Source organism: Somniosus microcephalus, chromosome 2, assembly GCF_052327205.1.
Source record: "Somniosus microcephalus isolate GS21.2 chromosome 2, FLI_Smic_1.0, whole genome shotgun sequence".
NCBI classification, from domain to species: domain Eukaryota; kingdom Metazoa; phylum Chordata; class Chondrichthyes; order Squaliformes; family Somniosidae; genus Somniosus; species Somniosus microcephalus.
Genome location: NC_140988.1, coordinates 349,978,563 through 350,001,238, shown reverse-complemented (window position 1 = coordinate 350,001,238; position 22,676 = coordinate 349,978,563). Strand labels below are relative to the sequence as shown.

The following is a 22,676-nucleotide window of genomic DNA, read 5'->3' as shown; positions in this document are numbered from 1 at the left end:
TCAGATCAGCCATGATCTTATTGAATGGCGGAGCAGGCTCGAGGGGCCAATTGGCCTACTCCTGCTCCTATTTCTTATGTGATCATGGCTGATCATCCAAATTCAGTACCCGGTCCCTGCTTTCTCCCCATACCCCTTGATCCCTTTAGCCTTAAGAAATATATCCAACTCCTTGAATATATTTAATGAATTGGCCTCTACTGCCTTCTGTGGTAGAGAATTCCACAGGTTCACCACTCTCTGGGTGAAGAAATTCCTTCTCATTTCTGTCCTAAATGGCATACCCTTTATCCTTAGACTGTGACCCCTGGTTCTGGACTCCCCGACCATCGGGAACATCCCTCCTGCATCTAGTCTGTCCAGTCCTGTCAGAATTTTATAAGTTTCAATGAGATCCCCTCTCATTGTTCTAAACTCCAGCGAGTACAAGCCCAATCGACCCAATCTCTCCTCGTATGTCATTCCTGCCATCCCAGGTATCAGCCTGGTGAATCTTCGCTGAACTCCTTCCATGGCAAGAACATCCTTCCTCAGATAAGGCGACCAAAACTGCACACAATACTCAAGATGTGGTCTCACCAAGGCCCTGTACAACTGCAGCAAGACATCCTTGTTCCTGTACTTTCAAAGCCTCTCGCTACGAAGGCCAACATACCATTTGCCTTCTTAACCGCCTGCTGCACCTGCATGCTTACCTTCAGCGACTGGTGCACAAGGACACCCAGGTCTCGTTGCACTTCCCCTTCGCCCAATCTATTGCCATTCAGAGAATAATCTGCCTTCCTGTTTATGACACCAAAGTGGATAACCTCGCATTTATCCACATTATAGTGCATCTGCCATGCTTCTGCCCAATCACCCAACCTGTCCAAATCATACTGAAGTTTCTCGGCATCCTCCTCACAGCACACACGCCCACCTAGCTTTGTGTCGTCTGCAAATTTGGAGATATTACATCTAGTTCCCTCGTCTAGATCATTAATATATATTGTGAATAGCTGGGGTCCAAGGACCGATCCCTGCGGTACCCCACTAGTCACTGCCTGCCACTCAGAAAAAGACCCGTTTATTCCAACTCTTTGCTTTCTGTCTGCTAACCAGTTTTCTATCCAAGTCAATACCTTGCCCCCAATCCCATGTGCCTTAACTTTACACGCTAACCTCTTACGCGGGACCTTATTGAAAGCCTTTTGAAAGTCCAAATATACCACATCCACTGGTTCTCCCTTACCTATTTTACCAGTTGCATCCTCAAAAATTCCAGTAGATTAGTCAAGCACGATTTAGCTTTTGTAAATCCATGTTGACTTTGTCCGATCCTGTCACTGTTTTCCAAGTGCTCAGCTATTACATCTTTTATAATGGACTCTAGCATTTTCCCCACTATCGATGTCAGGCTTACCGGTCTGTAATTCCCAGTTTTCTCCCTACCACCTTTTTTGAATAGTGGGGTAGCATTAGCTACCCTCCAATCCATGGGTACTGTTCCAGATTCCATCGAATGTTGGAAGATGACCAGCAATGCATCTATTTCTAGGGCCACTTCGTTAAGTACCCTAGGATGTAGATTATCAGGCCCTGGGGATTTATCGGCCTTGAGTCCCATCAATTTCCTTAACACCATTTCCTTACAAATACTGATTTCTTTCAGTTCCTCCCCTTCATCAGACCCTATGTTCCCCGACATCTCTGGGATGTTATTTGTGTCCTCCTTTGTGAAGACAGAACCAAAATATGTATTTAATTGGTCTGCCATTTCTTTGTTACCCATTATAAATTCCCCTGATTCTGACTGCAAGGGACCTATGCTTGACTTCACCAATCTTTTTCTCTTCACATATCTATTAAAGCTTTTACAGTCAGTTTTTATGTTCCCTGAAAGCTTACTCTCATATTCTATTTTCCCCTTCTTAATTAATCCCTTTGTCCTCCTTTGTTGAATCCTAAACTGCTCCCAATCCTCAGGTTTACTGCTTTTTCTGGCCAATTTATATGTCCTCTCCTTGGATCTTATGCTATCCCTAATTTCCTTTGTTAGCCACGGTTGAGTCACCTTTTTTGTTTTATTTTTATGCCATATACTGGGATGAACAATTTCTGTAGTTCATCCATGCAGTCTTTGAATGCTTGCCATTGCCTATCTACCGTCAACCCTTTGAGTGACATTCCCCAATCAATCCTACCCAACTCGCGCCTCAGACCATCATAGTTTCCTTTATTTAAATTCAGGACCCTAGTCTCTGAGTCAACTACTTCATTCTCCATCTTAATGAAGAATTCTATCATATTATGATCGCTCAGACCCAAGGGGCCTCGTACAACAAGATTGCTAATGAATTCTTTCTCATTACATAATACCCAGTCTGAGATGGCCTGATCTCTGGTTGGTTCCTCGACATATTGGTCCAGGAAACCATCCCGTAAACACTCCAGGAATTCCTCCTCCACAGTATTGTTACTAATTTGGTTAGCCCATATCTATATGTAGATTAAAGTCACCCATGATGACTGCTGTGCCCTTATTGCACGCTTCTCTAATTTCACTTTTAATGCCATCCCCAACCTCCGCATTGCTGTTTGGAGTTCTATATACCACTCCCACTAACATTTTCTGCCCCTTGGTATTTCTCAGTTCAACCATACATATTCCACATCATCAGAGCTAATATCCTTCCTTACAATTGTGTTAATCCCTTCTTTAACCAGCAATGCTACCCCACCTCCCTTTTTTGCCTATCTTTCCTGAATATTGAATATCCCTGGATGTTGAGTTCCCAGCCTTGGCCACCCTGGAGCCATGTTTCCGTAATCCCAATCAAATCATATTCGTTTACCTCTATTTGTGCAGCTAATTCATCCACCTTATTCCGAATGCTCCTTGCATTAAGACACACAGTCTTCAGGCTTGTGTTTTTAACGCTCTTAGACCTATTCGAATTATTATTTACTGTGGCCATGTTTGATTTAAACCGTTGATTTCTCTGACTGCCACTTTCGTTTTTCTCCTTCCTATTTTTTGCTTTTATCCTTGTTTCCCTTTCCTCTGTACCCCTGTTCAGGTTCCCAACCCCCTGCCATTTTAGTTTTAAACCCTCCCCCAGAGCAATAGCAAACACTCCCCCTAGGACATCAGTCCCGGCCCTGCCCAGGTGCAAACTGTCCAGTTTGAACTGGTCCCACCTCCCCCAGAACCGGTTCCAATGTCCCAGGAATTTGAATCACTCCCCCATGCACCATTCCTTTAGCCACATATTCATCTGAAATATCCTTCTATTTCTACTCTGACTAGCACGTGGCACTGGTAGCAATCCTGAGATTACTATCTTTGAGGTCCTATTTTTTAATTTACCTCCTAACTCCCTATATTCAGATTTTAGGACCTTATCCTGTTTTTTACCTATATCGTTAGTGCCTATATGCACCACGACAACTGGCTGTTCACCCTCCCCTTCCAACTTGGCAGGACAGAAACCCATGCCCGATCTGCATGGGCATTTTGGGCCATTTCTAAATTGATCGGGGCCTTTTTTTTAGGTGGCCCTGCAGACACCTGAAATGAGGGAAGGACTCATTTCAATATTGAAATAGTGCTCCTGCACTCATTTCAGACAAGGACCCCAGATGGGTAAATTGGATTGCACAATGCACAAGCTCCAACTGGCATTTCCAGTTGCTGAGCAGCCTGACGTGTGGTCCTTAAAGGGACTCCTGGAGGCAGCTCAAAAAAGGCCCAAAAACCTTCGAAATGTTTGTATTTTGTTGATTCGGAGTAAGAACATAAGAAATAGGAGCAGGAGTAGGCCAATCGGCCCCTCGAGCCTGCTCCGCCATTCAATAAGATCATGGCTGATCTGATCCTAACTGCCAATCCACTATCACAGAACCATCTCCTGCATCTAACAGAAGTAGACACACGAAATAGGAGCAGGATCAGGCTACACGGCCCCTGGGCCCGCTCCGCTACCCACAGGGCCATGACCGATCCGAACCTAGACTCATGTCCAAATTCCTGCCCGCTCCCCGTAACCCTTAATTCCCTTTACTTCTGGGAAACTGTCTATTTCTGTTTTAAATTTATGTAATGATGTAGCTTCTACAGCTTTTTGAGGCAGCATATTCCATGGACCTACCACCCTCTGAGTGAAGTAGTTCCTCCTCATCTCAGTTTTGAAAGAGCAGCCCCTTATTCTAAGACTATGCCCCCTATTTCTAGTTTCACCCATCATCGGGAACATCTTCCCCGCATCCACCCGATCCAACCCCTTCACAATCTTATATGTTTCAATAAGATCGCCTCTCATTCTTCTGAACTCCAATGAGTAGAGTCCCAATCTACTCGACCTCTCCTCATATGTCCATCCCCTCATCCCCGGGATTAACCGAGTGAACCTTCTTTGTACTGACTCGAGAGCAAGTATGTCCTTTCTTAAGTATGGACACCAAAACTGTATGCAGTATTCCAGGTGCGGTCTCACCAATACCTTGTACAACTGAAGCAATACCTCCCTATTTTTATATTCTATCCCCCTAGCAATGAAAGCCAACATTCCATTGGCCGCCTTAATCACTTGCTGCACCTGCATACTAACCTTTTGAGTTTCGTGCACCAGGACCCCCAGATCCCTTTGTACTTCAGTACTTTCCAGTTTCTTGCCATTAAGATAATAACTTGCTCTACGATTTTTTCTGCTAAAGTGCATAACCTCACACTTTCCAGTATTGTATTCCATCTGCCAAATCTCTGCCCACTTACTTAGCCTGTCTATGTCCCCTTGAAGGTTTTTTATGTCCTCCTCACTCACTACTTTCTCCCCCATCTTAGTATCATCTGCAAACTTTGATATGTTACACTCGGTCCCCTCCTCCAAATCGTTAATATAGATTGTAAAGAGTTGGGGACCCAGCACTGACCCCTGCGGAACACCACTAGTTACTGATTGCCAGTCTGAGAATGAACCATTTATCCCAACTCTCTGCCTTCTGTTAGATAGCCAATCCTCTATCCATGCCAGAATATTACCCCCAATCCTGTGATTTTTTTATCTTAAGCAATAATCTTTTGTGTGGCACCTTGTCAAATGCCTTTTGGAAGTCTAAATACACTACGTCCACTGGTTCCCCTTTATCCACCCTATATGTTACTTCCTCAAAGAACTCCAGCAAATTTGTCAAACATGACTTCCCCTTCATAAAACGATGCTGACTTTGTCCTATTAAATTATGATTATCCAAATGTCCTGTTACTGTCTCCTTAATAATGGACTCCAAAATTTTACCTACCACAGATGTTAGGCTAACCGGTCTATAGTTTCCAGCCTTCTGTCTACTGCCCTTTTTAAATAAGGGTGTTACATTAGCAGTTTTCCAGTCTGCCGGGACCATTGCTGAGTCCAGGGAGTTTTGGAAAATTATTACCAATGCATCCACAATCCCTACCGCCACTTCCCTCAAGACCCTAGGATGTAAGCCATCAGGTCCAGGTGATTTATCCGCCTTGAGTCCCATTATTTTACCGAGTACCACTTCCTTAGTGATTTTGATCGTGTTTAGCTCCTCCCCCCCCCCCTTTAGACCCCTGTTTGTCCAGTGTTGGGATATTCTTAGTGTCTTCTACTGTAAAGACTGATATAAAATATTCATTCAGTGTTTTTGCCATCTCCATATTTCCCACCATTAATTTCCCGGTCTCATCCTCTAAGGGACCAACATTTACTTTAGCCACCCTTTTTCTTTTTATATAACTATAAAAACTCTTACTGTCTGTTTTTATATTTTTTGCTAATTTACTTTCATAATCTATCTTCCCTTTCTTAATCAATCTTTTTGTTATTTTTTGCTGTCTTTTAAAGTTTTCCCAATCCTCTATCCTCCCACTAGATTTGGCTACCTTATATGCCCTTGTTTTTAATCGAATACTATCCTTAATTTCTTTACTTAGCCACGGATGGCTGTCTTTTACACCCTTTCTCAGTGGAATATATATTTTTTGGAAGTTGTAAAATAACTCCTTAAATGTACACCACTGATCATGTATCGTCTTACCCTTTAATCTATTTTCCCAATCCACTCTACTCAATTCCACTCTCATACCTTCATAGTCTCCTTTATTCAAGCTTAGCACGCTTGTTTGAGATCCAACCTCCTCGCCCTCTAAGTGAATATGGAATTCAACCATGTTATGGTCACTCATTCCAAGGACATTTTTAATTAATCCTGTCTCGTTACACAGGACCAGATCTAAGGTTGCCTGCCCCCTGGTCGGTTCAGTTACATACTGCTCAAGAAACCCGTCCCTAATACACTCAATGAACTCATCCTCAAGGCAGCCCTGCCCAATTTGATTTGTCCAAATTAATATGATAGTTAAAATCCCCCACAAGCCTCAACTATTTCCTGATCGATACTCCGTCCAACAGAGTTGCCACAGTTCGGAGGCCTATAGACTACGCCCACTAGTGTTTTTTTTCCCCTTATTATTCCTTACCTCCACCCAAACTGTTTCATTGTCCTGATCTTTTGACCCAATATCATTTCTCTGTATTACAGTGATTCCTTCCTTTATTAACATAGCCACCCCACCTCCCCTTCCTTCCTGCCTGTCCTTCCTGATCGTTAAATAACCTGGTATGTTTAATTCCCAGGCATTGTCACCCTGCAGCCATGTTTCTGTAATGGCCACAAGATCATACCCATATGTAGTTACTTGTGCCATTAACTCATCTATTTTGTTACGAATGCTACGTGCATTCAGATAGAGAACTTTCAAAGATGTTTTGTGACACTTAGTTCCTGCTTTTGCCCTTTTTATTACTTTACCTTTTACTCCATACCTTCTGCCCCTTCCTGACATGCTCTGGTTTTTAATTTCCCCACTGCTACCTAAGTCTGTGACCTTCTCTGTTGTCATTTGTATTATTTGCTCTCTAGGAACCTCCCCCCCCACTAGTTAGTTTAAAGCCCTCTCTACAGCCCTAGTTATATGATCCGCCAGGACTCTAGTCCCAGCACTGGCCAAGTGAAGCCCGTCCCAACGGAACAGCTCCCTCCTGCCTCAGTACTGGTGCCAGTGTCCCAGGAAGCAGTGTGCCTGCTATATTACAGTGCTATATTACAGTGTGCCTGATTGGCGCCCACAACTGATTTATTGAGTACAAATTTACTTCAGTCCTCTGGCCTCTCCGTTCTGTTTGAATTGTGCCCGGTTTTGGGGTGCTAAGGAATTTAGGCCCCGTAGATTCCAATTAATGTTTCCAACTGGTGTCCAAGATGTACATTAGTTTTTAAACAACCTAAATGATAAGAGTTTTGGTTCATAAAATTCTACAGGTGCATGAAATTGTTGAACGCTTTTGGATTATTTATTGTGTCATTAACACTAAGAGGTCATGTGAAATTTGTCTTCCCACAACTTTGCTTCCTTATTGGGGAAGAAAGTCCTTCCCCTCCCTGCAAGTCAGATTTCCCTGGACAGTTCATCTGCAGTCAAGTTGCTGCTGTAGTAGAAACTGATGTACACGTTATCTGGTTTGCTCAGCTCGATACTGCTAAAAGTTTCTTTGCTATATTACAGCTATAACTGCAACAAAATATGGAACTGGGTTGGAGGAAGCTTGGGGCGTTGATGAGGGCAGCAAAAATAGAAATAGACAGAAAAGTGACCCAGGAAAACTGAAACCGAGGAAAAGAGAAAATTAATCATCAAGTGAAGCAGCAGGAAATAAGGGAAAGATGGTGCAAATTTAAAAAAAAATAACAAAAAGGAAAAGAATGTTAAACAAGAAACGACGGGGGAAAAGAATTGAACAGAACAGAAAATTAAAGTGCGCTCCAACAGAATAGAATCCTGGTATATAATCGAGAGAGAGTGAGCAGAGTTTAGACATTTGTACTTGAAGCGAGCGAAGAGGAGAGAATTTGAAGGTGCACTCGAACATCATTTGGTGGCTAGTTGCAGAGTGGAACTGATGGTCCTTAGCTGATGGAAGGGTGAAAGAGAATTAGATAATCTACTGCCTACCCCGTAAATATAGTTTTAGCTTTGTTCCAGAACAACAGATAATACCTTTCCTATTCGGAAAGTTGTGGCGACACGCCACCATTGGACATAATCCGCTCACGGCGGCACGGACAGTTTACGCAGCCGCCCCCAGCCGGGGGCCCTTTCCTCCGGCAACTTGTTTCCCGCAGGGACAGGCTGCCGGGAGCACTTCCTGTCTGGGGAGTATTTGTGGTTGCGTGGGCTTTTCAAGCTCTCTCTTTGCCATGATGTAAATTAAAGCAGTTGTGTTCCATCAACTCTGGTCTCGACTCCCACGTTTGCCGCGGTATCTCAACACTGGTGACCCCGACGCTCAGGACGAATCCTAAGCTAGCATGGCGGATACAAACGCAGTCACGGTTAAACTACCGGACTTTTGGGAAAACCTGGCCGAGGCCTGGTTCGTTCAACCCGAGTCCAGATTCCGGCTGAGAAGCATTACAGTCGACGCCACGAAGTACGACTACCTCGTCGCCTCTCTCGCCCACGCCACAGTCCCCAAGGTTTGGGCAGCGCTGCAGGATCCACCAGAGGAAGGCAAGTACGAACATCTGAAGGCCGCGCTTCTCAAAAGATTTCAGGCGTCCTCTTACCAGCGCAACTGCCAACTCCTCGACCTCCCAGGCCTTGGTGACGCTTCACCATCAGACCTGCTTTCCCACATGCTGTCCCTCTCGGAGGACAAAAACCCCGGCGCCCTCTTTCGCACGCTTTTCATTCGGCAGCTCCCCGCCAGCATCCGCCCGCTCATTGTGGAGTCTGGCTCCACGGACCTGAATGAGATAGCCGAAAAGGCCGACCGGCTGCTCTCCGCGCAGACCGCCCGCGACGTCGCGCCCGACCTCACGGCAACGACCACGCGGTCCCCCCGGCCCACTAGGCCCGACCGCCCTTCCACTCCGGGTCACTGCTACTACCACACCCGTTTTGGCACTAGGGCCCAACGCTGCACGCCACCGTGCACTTTCAAACCCCCCCCCCACACCGGCCCCCACGATGGCTGCGGGGCAAAAGGGGCCCCTACTGTACGTCACCGACGACAGCACCAACCGCCGATTCCTGTGCGACACAGGAGCCCAGCACAGCATCACCCCCGCCTCCGCCCTCGAAATCCAACGCGACGCACGGGGTATCACGCTGGCCGCAGCCAATGGCTCTGACATCCGCACATACGGCACCCGCATGGTCACGCTCGACCTCGCAGGCCGCTGCTACCGCTGGGAGTTCCTCACAGCCAAGGTCCTCTGCCCACTCATCAGCGCCGACTTCCTACGCGCCCACGGCCTCCTTGTCGACATTCCGAGGCACCGCCTCGTCGACATCAACACTATGGCCCCCATCCCTGGCGCATTCACCCCGGCCCGTTCGGCCGGCCTGACAACCTACTGCCTCGCCAGAGCCACGGATGACTACTCGGCACTACTAGCCGAGTTTCCCGCCCTCACTAACCCGACCTTTTCGGCCAAAGCCGCCAAACACGGTGTGGAGCACTATATCCCCACCACCAGCCCCCCCCGGTCTCTGCCCACGCCCGCAGACTCAACCCGGCCAAGCTGGAAATCGCGCGGGCCGAGTTCGCCACCATGGAGCAACTCGGCATCATCCGCCGCTCCAGCAGCCCTTGGGCCTCGCCCCTCCACATCGCCCCCAAGCCCGGCGGAGGCTGGCGCCCCTGCGGGGACTACCGCCGCCTCAACGACGCCACCACCCCCGACCGATACCCGGTGCCGCACATCCAGGACTTCTCGGCCCGACTGGCCGGACGAACCGTCTTCTCCAAGGTCGACCTGGTGCGCGGTTACCACCAAGACCCCGTACGCCCCGCGGACATCCCCAAAACGGCCGTTATCACCCCATTCGGCCTGTTCGAGTTCCTGAAGATGCCCTTCGGCCTCAAGAATGCAGCCCAGGCTTTCCAGCGCCTTATGGACTCAGTCCTCCAGGACCTGAACTTCCTATTCGTCTATCTAGACGACATTCTCGTGGCCAGCTCCTCCAAACAGGAACACCTCGAACACCTTCGCATCCTGTTCGGGCGCCTAGCCCAACACGGGCTCATCCTCAGCCCGGCGAAGTGCCAATTCGGCCTCGCCGAGATCGATTTTCTCGGCCACCACATCACCCCTGCTGGGGCCGTCCCCCTGCCCAACAAGGTGCAGGCCGTCCAGCAATTCCCCTGCCCCAAAACCATCAAGGGCCTCCAGGAGTTCCTCGGGATGGTGAACTTCTACAACAGGTTCATCCCCAGAGCTGCAGCCCTCATGAAGCCCCTATATGACTCCCTCCGAGGTAAATCCGGCAAGATGGCCGTAGCCTGGACCACTGACACGTCAGCCGCCTTCGACGCCACCAAAAACGTGCTCGCCGACGCCACCCTGCTCGCGCACCCGAGGGCCGATGCCCGGGTCGCGCTCACCACCGACGCCTCCGACCATGCGGTCGGAGCCGTGTTCGAGCAGTGGGTCAATGGCGCGTGGCAGCCACTTGCCTTCTACAGCCGCCAACTGCGCCCCCCGGAGGTCAAATACTCTACTTTCGACCGCGAGCTCCTCGCGCTCCACCTGTCGGTCCGCCATTTCAGGTTCCTCCTGGAGGGCCGCCCCTTTACTGCGTACGTGGACCATAAGCCGCTCACATACGCGATGGCCAAGAACACCGAACCCTGGTCCGCTAGGCAGCAACGCCAGCTCGCGGCCGTGTCCGAGTTTACCACGGACATCCAGCACGTCTCCGGTAGAGACAACGTTGTCGCCGACTGCCTTTCCCGTCCCGCCATCTGCGCGAATCACCTAGCGGTCGACTACGCGCAACTAGCAGCAGCCCAGCTCACGGACCCAGACCTCCTCTCGGCGGCTACCAGCCTGCCAGGGCTACGCCTAGCCAAGGTCGCGCATGGGCCCGAAGCCACGGCAGTCACTTGCGACGTCTCTCGGCCAACCCAGGCCGGTCGTCCCTGCAACCTGGCGCCGCCGCATCTTCGACACGCTCCACGGGCTCTCCCATCCGGGTTCCCGCGCATCCGTCAAACTCCTCTCCCAGCGCTTCGTCTGGCGCGGCCTCAGCAAAGATATTCGGACTTGGGCCACCTCCTGCCTCGCCTGCTAACGGGCTAAGGTACAGCTGCACACAAAAGCACCCCTGGGAGACTTCGAGGTACCCAGCCGCCGCTTCGACCACGTACACGTCGACATCGTCGGTCCTCTGCCGCCATCGCAAGGCCAAACTTATCTCCTCACGATGGTCGACCGCTACACACGCTGGCCTGAAGCAGTGCCGCTGACCTCCACCACCACAGCCGACATCACCAGGGCGTTCGTTAACACCTGGGTCGCGAGGTTCGGCGTACCGGCCGACATAACCTCCGACAGAGGCGCCCAGTTCACCTCTGAACTCTGGACGGCCACAGCACGCAACCTCGGGGTGACGCTCCACCGAACCACGGCGTACCACCCGCAGGCCAACGGGATCTGTGAACGCTTCCACAGGTCACTCAAGGCCTCACTCCGCACCAGCCTGCAGGACAGTACCTGGACTGACCGCCTACCGTGGGTGCTACTAGGCTTACGCACCGCGGTCAAGGAAGACCTCCAGTCCTCAGCAGCGGAGTTAGTCTACGGACATCCGCTGCGCGTACCAGGCGAATTCCTCCCGGAGGCTACCACGCCTTGGTCGGCCGAACAGCAGCGGCTCAACTCTTTCTCTTCTGCTCAGCAGTTCGCCCCACTTCGGTCAACCGACACGGCGAACTCGCACCTCACGTCCCGCCAAACTTACAGCAGGCACGCTTCGTCTTCGTGTGACGCGCACCGCGGACCCCTGCGACCCCCATACGACGGACCGTACGAGGTACTACAAACCGGGGACAAGGTCTTCAAGCTGCGACTCGGCGACAGGGTCGAAACAGTCTCCATCGACCGACTCAAACCAGCACACACACAACCAGGGGAACAGGTCCCCGTGGCCCAACCTCCAACTAGAGGCCGTCCCGCCAGCAAGCCAGCACAGCCGGCGGCGAACCGCCCGGCCCCACCAACTAGACCGGCGACCACTCCGAGCCGCTCCGGCAGAACCATTAGACCACCGTCACGACTCGTCCACTCCTCCTAAGCGGATTCTGGGGGGACCTCTGTGGCGACACGCCACCATTGGACATAATCCGCTCACGGCGGCACGGACAGTTTACGCAGGCGCACTGCCGGCAGCAGCCGCCCCCAGCCGGGGGCCCTTTCCTCCGGCAACTTGTTTCCCGCAGGGACAGGCTGCCGGGAGCACTTCCTGTCTGGGGAGTATTTGTGGTTGCGCGGGCTTTTCAAGCTCTCTCTTTGCCATGATGTAAATTAAAGCAGTTGTGTTCCATCAACTCTGGTCTCGACTCCCACGTTTGCCGCGGTATCTCAACAAAGTAAAGGTTTTAAGTGCATGTGTAATAGTTTTTAATTTTTATCTAAGGCAATCATTTGTAGGCCGTCATCCAAACAGCAATGACCAGCTTATCCACAAACTGAATTCTGAGCTTTATTTTCCATTAAAAGAATGGGAGAAGTCAGCTGGCCTGATTCATTTTTTTTTAAATTTATTGCAAGAATGCTGAAGATTAATGTTTGGTTTGCATTGATAGGCCTATAGTAATGGGTGTGTAACTGTTCCCCTAAGATTTAACCAAATGGTTATCGTAGCCTAGCTGTTATGTTGCTGCACTAGCACCCCAGAGATTGTGAAGCCATCTCCACCATAACAAGTTGTGAAATTGAATTAAATAAATCTAGTAATTTGTGGGCTAGCTCCAGAAAAATTGACTAACAGCTGCTGGATTGTTGTAGGAAACCTGCCTGGTTCACCAGTGTCCTTCAAGGAAGGGAACCTACCACCCTTATCTGGTCTGGCTGAATGTGACTCCAGTCCCAGACTACGTGGTTAGGGCAATAAATAAGTTCCCGTCCATCACAAATTCCTGTACTACTACTATCCTCAATGTCTTGGTTTCCCATTCACCAATGCATCAACTTCAAAATCCCTGTCCTCATCTACAGTCCCTCTATAGCTTCACCCTCGCTACCTCTGCAATCTTCTTTTCTTGGAACATATGAACAGCGTTAGGCCATTCAGCCACTTGAACCTGTTCCACCATTCATTTAGATCATGGCTAATCTGTACCTTAACTCCATCTACCCGCCTTGGTTCCGTACCCCTTAATAGTCTTACCTAACAAAAATTTTCTATGTTCCTGTATGTACTGTTTGCTGTTCCAAATAACTTCCTTTATATCCGCTTCAACTTTCAACTAGAGACTCCAGCCATCTCAGCCCCACATTCCACCCCACTCACCACTGCTCCCGCGGGTTCTACCTACAGTTCAACAATCACTACTGGCCTTCTCTGCATTTCCTCCGGAATGTCTCTTCACTTGCAAACAAGGCCCTTGGCTTTGATGGAAAATTTGCTTATGGGTGAAGCCTCCCTGCCTGGTTATATTTTCCACCGCCTACCCGTCCAAACTGTTATGGTGGCGGAATGGCCATTCTCACCAAATCACACCTTCATCTCTTCCCCCTACTCCTGGCACCTTCTCTTTCTGAGGCCACACCACCTCGCGTCTCTTTTTAAATCCTTGATTTCTACAGCAAGCTTCACCCCAAATTCCTCACCAAGAAATCCTCTCTCCCTTCCTCTTTCAGCCTCTGCACTAACCAACTCTTCATCCTCTCTGATTTCAGTCTCCATCTCATCTCCCTTGGCCACTCTCCTCTGATGTCACTGGCCTCCTTTACTTCCCTCTCCCTCCATATTTATAGCCAATTCCTCGACCTTGCTATCTCATGGTCTCTCTACTTTCATGATCTCTATCACAGATGAGGCCATCTCTGACCACTTCCTTGTATTCTTCACCATATACATTCCCCTACCTCCTTCCAGACCCACATCCTTCTGCGTCCACTCTTGGATATTAATCTCCCCGAGGTCACTTACATCTGTGCTTTCAAACTAACAACTGTATAAACTTTGGCTCTCCATTTGCCAGATACTTCTGAAGCCTCGATTTGCTCAACCACTCCCTCACCTCCACTTTTGATGCCCTTGTCCCCAATAAAACTGTGAGTCTCTCCCACCCTGGTCGTTGCCCCGGTATGGTCTCCATCTTTGCTCCCTCAGTTCCAAGGGGTGCAGACATGAGTATATCTGGTGCACAACTGGTTTACCCATCTGTCACCAGATCTGGCTGAACTACACTAGCACTATCGGGTCTCGTTGTCCTCTACTAAAATTGTTCACTACTCCAGGATTATCCTGGAGAGCAAAGCTAACCCCCAGCTTTTATTCTTCACTACCAGCCATCTCCTTAAACCCCTTACAGCTTCGCCTCCAACAGGTGTGAGGATCTCATCGACTCCACCCATTTCCTATCCAGTCAAACCACCCTCAAAGCTACCCCTTGCTCTAGCCATGAACCCATGTCTCTCTAGTTTCTTGCCTATTTCCTCTTCTGCCCTCTCTGAAATCGTATTGTCTTTGATAGTGCCTTCACAACCTCGGGGCATCCCAAAGTGCTTCACAGTCAATGTAGTACTTAGAACCACCATTTCCAAGACTATCACTGACCTCATCTCCTCTGGCGATCTTCTCCCCGCGGCCACCAACCTGATAGTTCCCCAACCCCGCACAGCCCGCTTCTTCCTCCTTCCCAAGATCCACAAACAGGACTGCCCTGGTAGACCCATCGTTTCAGCCTGTTCTTGCCCCACCGAACTTATCTCTTCCTATCTCGACTCTATCTTTCCTCCCTTGTCCAGGCTCTTCCCACCTACATCCGCGACTCTTCGGACGCCCTCCGCCACTTTAACAGTTTCCAGTTTCCTGGCCCCAATCGTGTCCTTTTCACCATGGACGTACAATCCCTCTACAGTTCCATCCCCCACCAGGATGGCCGGAAGGCGCTCCGCTTCTTCCTTGAACAGAGGCCCGACCAGTCCCCATCCACCACTACCCTCCTCCGCCTGGCTGAACTTGTTCTCACATTGAACAACTTCTCCTTTGACGCCACTCATTTCCTCCAAATCAAAGGTGTTGCTATGGGTACCCGCATGGGTCCTAGCTATGCCTGCCTTTTTGTGGGATATGTTGAACACTCTTTGTTCCAGTCCTACTCGGGTCCCCTCCCTCACCTCTTCTTCCGGTACATTGATGATTGTATCGGTGCCGTTTCCTGCTCTCGCCCTGAACCAGAGCGTGTCAGGAAGGGGCAGAAGGTATGGAGTAAAAGGTAAAGTAATAAAAAGGGCAAAAGCAGGAACTAAGTGTCACAAAACATCTTTGAAAGTTCTCTATCTGAATGCACGTAGCATTCGTAACAAAATAGACGAGTTAATGGCACAAATAACTACATATGGGTATGATCTTGTGGCCATTACAGAAACATGGCTGCAGGGTGACAATGCCTGGGAATTAAACATACCAGGTTATTTAACGATCAGGAAGGACAGGCAGGAAGGAAGGGGAGGTGGGGTGGCTATGTTAATAAAGGAAGGAATCACTGTAATACAGAGAAATGATATTGGGTCAAAAGATCAGGACAATGAAACAGTTTGGGTGGAGGTAAGGAATAATAAGGGGAAAAAAAACACTAGTGGGCGTAGTCTATAGGCCTCCGAACTGTGGCAACTCTGTTGGACGGAGTATCAATCAGGAAATAGTTGAGGCTTGCAATAAGGGAACATCTATAATTATGGGGGATTTTAACTATCATATTAATTGGACAAATCAAATTGATTCAGATTCAGATTAGATTTATTTGCCATATGTAACAAGTACAATGAAATGCTTGTTCCCCGTAGGCACGCGTCAGCTATACATACAGCCTTGAGGATGAGTTCATTGAGTGTATTAGGGATGGGTTTCTTGAGCAGTATGTAACTGAACCGACCAGGGGGCAAGCAACCTTAGATCTGGTCCTGTGTAACAAGACAGGATTAATTAAAAATGTCCTTGGAATGAGTGACCATAACATGGTTGAATTCCATATTCAATTAGAGGGTGAGAAGGTTGGATCTCAAACAAGCGTGCTAAGCTTGAATAAAGGAGACTATGAAGGTATGAGAGCGGAATTGAGTAGAGTGGATTGGGAAAATAGATTAAAGGGTAAGACGATACATGATCAGTGGTGTACATTTAAGGAGTTATTTTACAACTTCCAAAAAATATATATTCCACTGAGAAGAAAAGGGTGTAAAAGAAAAGACAGCCATCCGTGGCTAAGTAAAGAAATTAAGGATAGTATTCGACTAAAAACAAGGGCATATAAGGTAGCCAAATCTAGTGGGAGGATAGAGGATTGGGAAAACTTTAAAAGACAGCAAAAAATAACAAAAAGATTGATTAAGAAAGGGAAGATAGATTATGAAAGTAAACAAGCAAAAATATAAAAACAGATAGCAAGACTTTCTACAGCTATATAAAAAGAAAAAGGGTGGCTAAAGTGAACGTTGGTCCCTTAGAGGATGGGACTGGGAAACTAGTGGTGGGGAACATGGAGATGGCAAAGACGCTGAACAAATATTTTGTATCAGTCTTTACAGTAGAGGACACTAAAAATATCCCAACAGGGGGCAATGGTTGGGGGGGGAGGAGCTAAACACGATTAAAATCACTAAGGAGATGGTACTCAGTAAAATAATGGGACTTAAGGCAGATAAATCCCCCAGACCTGATGGCCTACATCCTAGGGTCTTGAGAGAAGTGGCGGTAGGGATTGTGGATGCATTGGTGATTATTTTCCAGAACTCCCTGGACTCAGGAAAGGGTCCCGGCAGATTGGAAAACTGCTAATGTAACACCCTTATTTAAGAAGGGAAGTAGACAAAAAGCTGGAAACTATAGACCAGTTAGCCTAACATCTGTGGTTGGCAAAATGTTGGAGTCCATTATTAAGGATACAGTAACAGAGCATTTGGATAAACATAATTTAATAGGACAGAGTCAGCATGGTTTTACAAAGGGGAAGTTATGTTTGACAAATTTGCTCGAATTTTTTGAGGATGTAACATACAGGGTGGATAAAGGGGAAACCAGTGGATGTAGTGTATTTGGACTTCCAAAAGGCATTTGACAAGGTTCCACACGCAAGATTACTGATCAAGATTAAAAAATCACGGGATTCGGGGTAATATACTGGCATGGGTGGAAGATTGGCTATCTAACAGAAAACAGAGTTGCGATAAATGGTTCGTTCTCGGGCTGGCAATCAGTAACTAGTGGTGTTCCGCAGGGGTCAGTGCTGGGACCCCAACTCTTTACAATCTATATTAACGATTTGGAGGAAGGGACCGAGTGCAACATATCCAAGTTTGCCAACGATACGAAGATGGGAGGGAAAGCAGTGAGTGAGGAGGACATAAAAAACCCGCAAAAGGACATAGACAGGCTAAGTGAGTGGGCAGAGATTTGGCAGATGCAATATAATGTTGGAAAGTGTGAGGTTATGCACTTTGGCAGAAAAAAATCAAAGAGCAAGTTATTATCTAAATGGAGAGAAACTGCAAAGTGCTACAGTACAAAGGAATCTGGGGGTCCTGGTGCATGAAACACAAAAAGTTAGTATGCAGGTGATCAGGAAGGCCAATGGAATCTTGGCTTTTATTGCAAGGGGGATGGAGTATAAAAACAGGGAAGTCTTGCTGCAGTTATACAGGGTATTGGTGAGGCCACACCTGGAATACTGCGTACAGTTTTGGTTTCCACATTTAAGAAAAGATATACTTGCTCTCGAGGCGGTTCAGAGAAGGTTCACTCGGTTGATTCCAGAGATGAGGGCGTTGACGTATGAGGAAAGGTTGAGTAGGTTGGGACTCTACTCATTGGAGTTCAGGAGAATGAGAGGCGATCTTATCGAAACATATAAGATTGTGAGGGGGCTTGATCGGGTGGATGCGGGGAGGATGTTTCCACTGATGGGTGAGACTAGAACTAGGGGGCATAATCTTAGAATAAGGGGCTGCCCTTTCAAAACTGAGATGAGGAGAAACTTCTTCACTCAGAGGGTAGTAAATCTATGGAATTTGCTACCCCAGAGAGCTGTGGAAGCTGCAACATTAAATAAATTTAAAATGGAGATAGACATTTTCCTAGCAGATAAGGGAATTAGGGGTTACGGGGAGAGGGCAGGGAAGTGGACGTGAGTCTAGATTCAGATCAGCCATGATCCTATTGAATGGCGGAGCAGGCCCGAGGGGCCGTATGGTCTACTCCTGCTCCTATTTCTTATGTTCTTATGTTTCCATATTCCCATTAAGTATATTTTGGTGCTGGTTTAAACGCTTCTTTGTGATTATTTCCCCCAAAAATTGTAATGTTAATGTTACTTGTAACATAGAAAAGTAGAAGACTTGAAAAGACAATGCAAACCCCCTGGCCGATCCCAAAAACTAATGGCCCTGAAATTAGGATCGGGAGCTTGCCGCACGTGCAAGCCCCCGATGTGCACTCGCCCTGCGCGCCGACATCTGAAGCCTGGGCCTGCTCGCATTTCCTGTCACAGGCCCGGTTCAGATGTCGGCGCGATGTGCTTACCTGATCCAGCGGCGTAGTTTGTGCGATGTGCTGGCTGGGATCAGGTGAGCACTGTGCAGCCAATCAGGGGAGGGGAAACTCATTCATGAGTTTGACAGTAAGAGCTGTCAAACTCATGAAAAGTATGGGCTGCCAAAACACTACTTTAACTTTAAATAAAATTTTAAAAAACATCCCACTGATTATATTAACTATAAATAAGTTTTAAAAAATGTTTTAAACAATTAATCAATTTTTTGAAATTTTTTTTTTTTTTTTTTTTAAATAGGGTCTAAAACTAAACTTACCATCCTGTAAATTCTTTAAAAATAACAAACCTGTGGAGAAAAAAATTCTACATTGTACTAAAAGCCCACTTACCTGAAAAACTAAATACTTACATCTTGTTTTTCTATGCGTAAAGACCGGAGGCCTTTACACGCGCGCAACTCTGGGGGGGGAAAAAAAAGGAATTTTACTGCGCACGCGCTGCCTGTGCAGTCACGCGCGTTCTGCCTCTTAACCCCTTGGGTCAGAGGACAGGAAATGCCGGTTTTCTGCGCATGCTGAAAACCGGCAATTCCTCCGGGCACACGCGTGAGTACCCCGTCCGTACTCACGCGTTGTGCCCGGAATTACTGGGCCATTAGCTCTCAATCACCCACTCCTTTGGCCATGGAAGGAGCATTTGTTGTGGTCTGTTAGACTCTTAATCAGCACGTGAAACCTTCCACTACTTCACACTATTCTCCAAGGGAAGTGTATGAAGATATGCAAACAACAACCTGCTCCCTAAATATCTACAGGTATACAGTTTGCTCGTAAATTTTTCCACGCCGTCTGCCTCCACTGTCTCCTTGGGCAGCCCATTCCACGCATTCACCAAATTCTGTGTATAATAGTTAAATCTAAACTTCCTGTGCGCTTTATTCATCTAAGCTGTTTACAGTTCTGGTTGACATTTTATAAAAAGGATGTTGAGGCACTGGAAAGGGTGCAAAAAAGATTTACAAGGATGATACCAGAACTGCAAGGTTATATCTATCAGGAAAGGATCAACAGACTGGGTCTCTTTTCTCTTGAAAAGAGAAGGCTGAGGGGGTGATCTAACAGAGGTCTTTAAAAATATGAAAGGTTTTGATAAGAGTCGACACAGAGAGAGGTAGGAGCAAAACTAGAGGCCATCAATACAAGATAATCACTAAGGAATCCAATAGGGAATTCAGAAGAAACTTCTTTACCTAGAGAGTGGTGAGAATGTAGAACTTGCTACCACAGGGAGTAGTTGAGGCAGATAGTATAGATGCATTTAAGTGGAAGCTAGATAAGCATATGAGGGAGATGGGAATAGAGGGTTATGCTGGTAGAGTTAGATGAGGAAAGACGGGAGGAGGCTCGAATGGAGCATAAATGCCGAATGGCCTGTTTCTGTGTTGTTTCCTATGTAATCCTATGTCTTGCAAATGTAAAAATGTCCTGCCTAGAAGATGAATGGTTACCTGCTTCGAGCATTTATAGATGTTTCTGTTCAGCTGCTACTCACATGTCTCCTTGTCTGGAAGCATCTAGGGGGGAAAATTTGGTTCTTTGCGCCTCCCGTTAGCGCCCTAAGAGGGGGGGTTAAGGGGGCGCAAAGCAACTAACGCCCGGGTGCAGAATTCAGCGGGAGGTTAGTGGTGGCGGTAACCGTTAGCGCCCCTGATGATGTCATCGCTGTGCGCAGCACCCCGGCCGCGCTCTTCGGTAGCGCCCCCTGACTTACCGCTGGATGCTATGTCCAACGGGGTCGGGGGTGGGGGGGCCTACCTGTGGCCGGGGCAGCGCTAATTAAAGGGAAGGTGCCGGGTGGACATTCTTGTTGCTGGCCGCCTGCCAGCACCTGCCCCCATTGCTATCCCCGGCCTCCTGAACAGCCCCCCCCACCCCCCCACCCGAGGAGTGCCGGCTGTGCTCCGTGAGGTGAGCCTGGCACTTCTCTTGAGTGCCGGGCTCTTTTGCCGGCACCCCAATCCCCGGTGGCCCAGCTGGGCCCCGGGTCGCACTGCGCAAGGCCCCTCCCCTTTAAGAAGGGGAGGAAGGCCTGCAGTACCACGCCGCGTGGCGCTGCGGCACGTAGCGCCGTGATATTCCCTCGCAGTGCCCCAAGAGGGCGGCGGGGCGCTTCCAGTAGTGCCCTGCTTCCCTCTTGGGGGCGCTACCGATGAATTTTGGCTGCGGGGGCACTCACTTTTTTGGTGCGCTCAAAGTAGCGCCCTGAGGAAGTTAGCGCCCTGTTTTTTTCCCCCCTAGCCTTTGCTTGAAAGCTTATCAAGTGGGAAATTACAAATATAAGTTTGCATCCTTACACAGGCAGACCAGGCTGCCAAGAGAAGACAGGATATGCTCTCACTGCAATCAGGGAGTAGTGGAGACAGAGATGCACTTCCTCACAGCCTGTGGAAAATATCAGGACATCAGGGAGAATTTCTACCAAAAATTCTCACAAATATGCCCTGAATTCAGAAATCTGAATGACAACCAAAAACTCCCATTCCTACTGGGAGAGGAGAGAAGCTGTGTAACACTGGCGGCACACTATGTTACAGCTTGCCATGAACAGAGGGACAACCAGTAAACTAAGAAACGAATATATATAAACAATGCGAATGTATATTTATACACTCAGGGATATACCTGTTTATACACTGTATGAATAGAACTGTGTTTATGTGCTCAACCATAAATGTATTTTGATGCTTTGGCAACATAAGATGTAACTTATCATGCCAATAAAGCGATTTGAATTGTGAATTGTGAAGTGCATTGTTCCACAACTGTGCTTGTATTGTACGGTATCTCTTTATCCCAGGTTCGAGAGTTTGTAACAATCTTGGAAATGTCAGAATTCAATTTATCTATTTCCTTAAGAATTTTGAACTATCTCCCTTGAGCATTCTTCAGCATAAACTATCCTTTGCTCTTCGACTTCTCCTCAGGTCAGATGCCTTAAGCAAGGAATCGGCCTTGTACCAACAGTTGGTAATCCTACGAGGATTTTCTTTTACTTTTATACTGCATATAGGTAAAGTTTTGTTTATATGTGGAACACGTTTAAATTAAAGAAAAGCCTCCCCTCCCCCCCCCCCCCCCTGATCAAGGAGGCAAGCCGAGTTCCCCTGCTGATTCAATGAGCTCATTGATTGATTACCTGAACCGTATGGCTCAGGAAGGCCCCATAGTTGGTCAGTGATATTTGCTAGGTTATCTTGTCGTAGCCAGGGGCCATTAAAGAGGAGAAAGGAAGCTATTTGTAATGTAAAATTATGCCTAAATATGGTTCAAGTCTTTCAAAGCTAGATCTTTTCCAAGATAAAAGTTTTAGCGACAAATTTACAGCATCCAACAGTGTGCCTTATTAATTAACTCTTAAATATAAAGATTCATCATTCATGCCGGCATGACAGGCTAGCATTTATATGTTTCTTGTATGCAAGCCGAGCACTGCTATTGTCTGTTTTCATGTATAAAGGGTATAATGTGAAGGCAAATAGCTTGTTTTCATTTGCAAAATCACCCATTTTTGCTTCAGCCACAATAATATTTGATAGGATTGCATTGCAGCTAATCTGAACATTGTTCACACTGTTACTCCCCAGAAAAAATACATAAAACAGAATTATTGAGTTAAAAACACATTGAAACCATATTGACGAGAAATTTTAAGAGAACGTGCACTTTATGGGTAGTAATTGGTATGCATTGCGCCCTTACTTCAGACGTAAAATGGGCTCAACACTGACACATTTAGCAGTGCGAAGGTCCGCGCTCAATCTGCATGTGCAGTCTGACCATTGCTAAATTCGTCGGGCCTGTTTTTAGGTGTCATGGGCGGCCGCCCAAAATGGGTGTTGGGTCCCTTGCCTCTGTTAATTAGGGACCTAACATCAATTGAAAGACCTTTCTGGAAAATGTGTTTATGATGAGCAGAGCAGGTGCCAGTCCTGCCCTGCTTGGAATTCTTCAGCGGCCTCTGTGGTTGCCAACGAACGGCTAGTTTAAAAATAAATAAATAAGTAAACCTTCCTGTGGAGTCTCTGACTCAGGAGTCATTGAGCTCAGC

At 47.7% G+C, this 22,676-nt stretch overlaps 1 protein-coding gene across 5 annotated transcripts in view; it reads left to right on the top strand.

The window, feature by feature from the left end:
* Positions 1-22,676, top strand: part of ptpra (protein tyrosine phosphatase receptor type A) — a 323,319-nt gene that overhangs the window by 202,923 nt on the left and 97,720 nt on the right. The window lies entirely within an intron of this gene.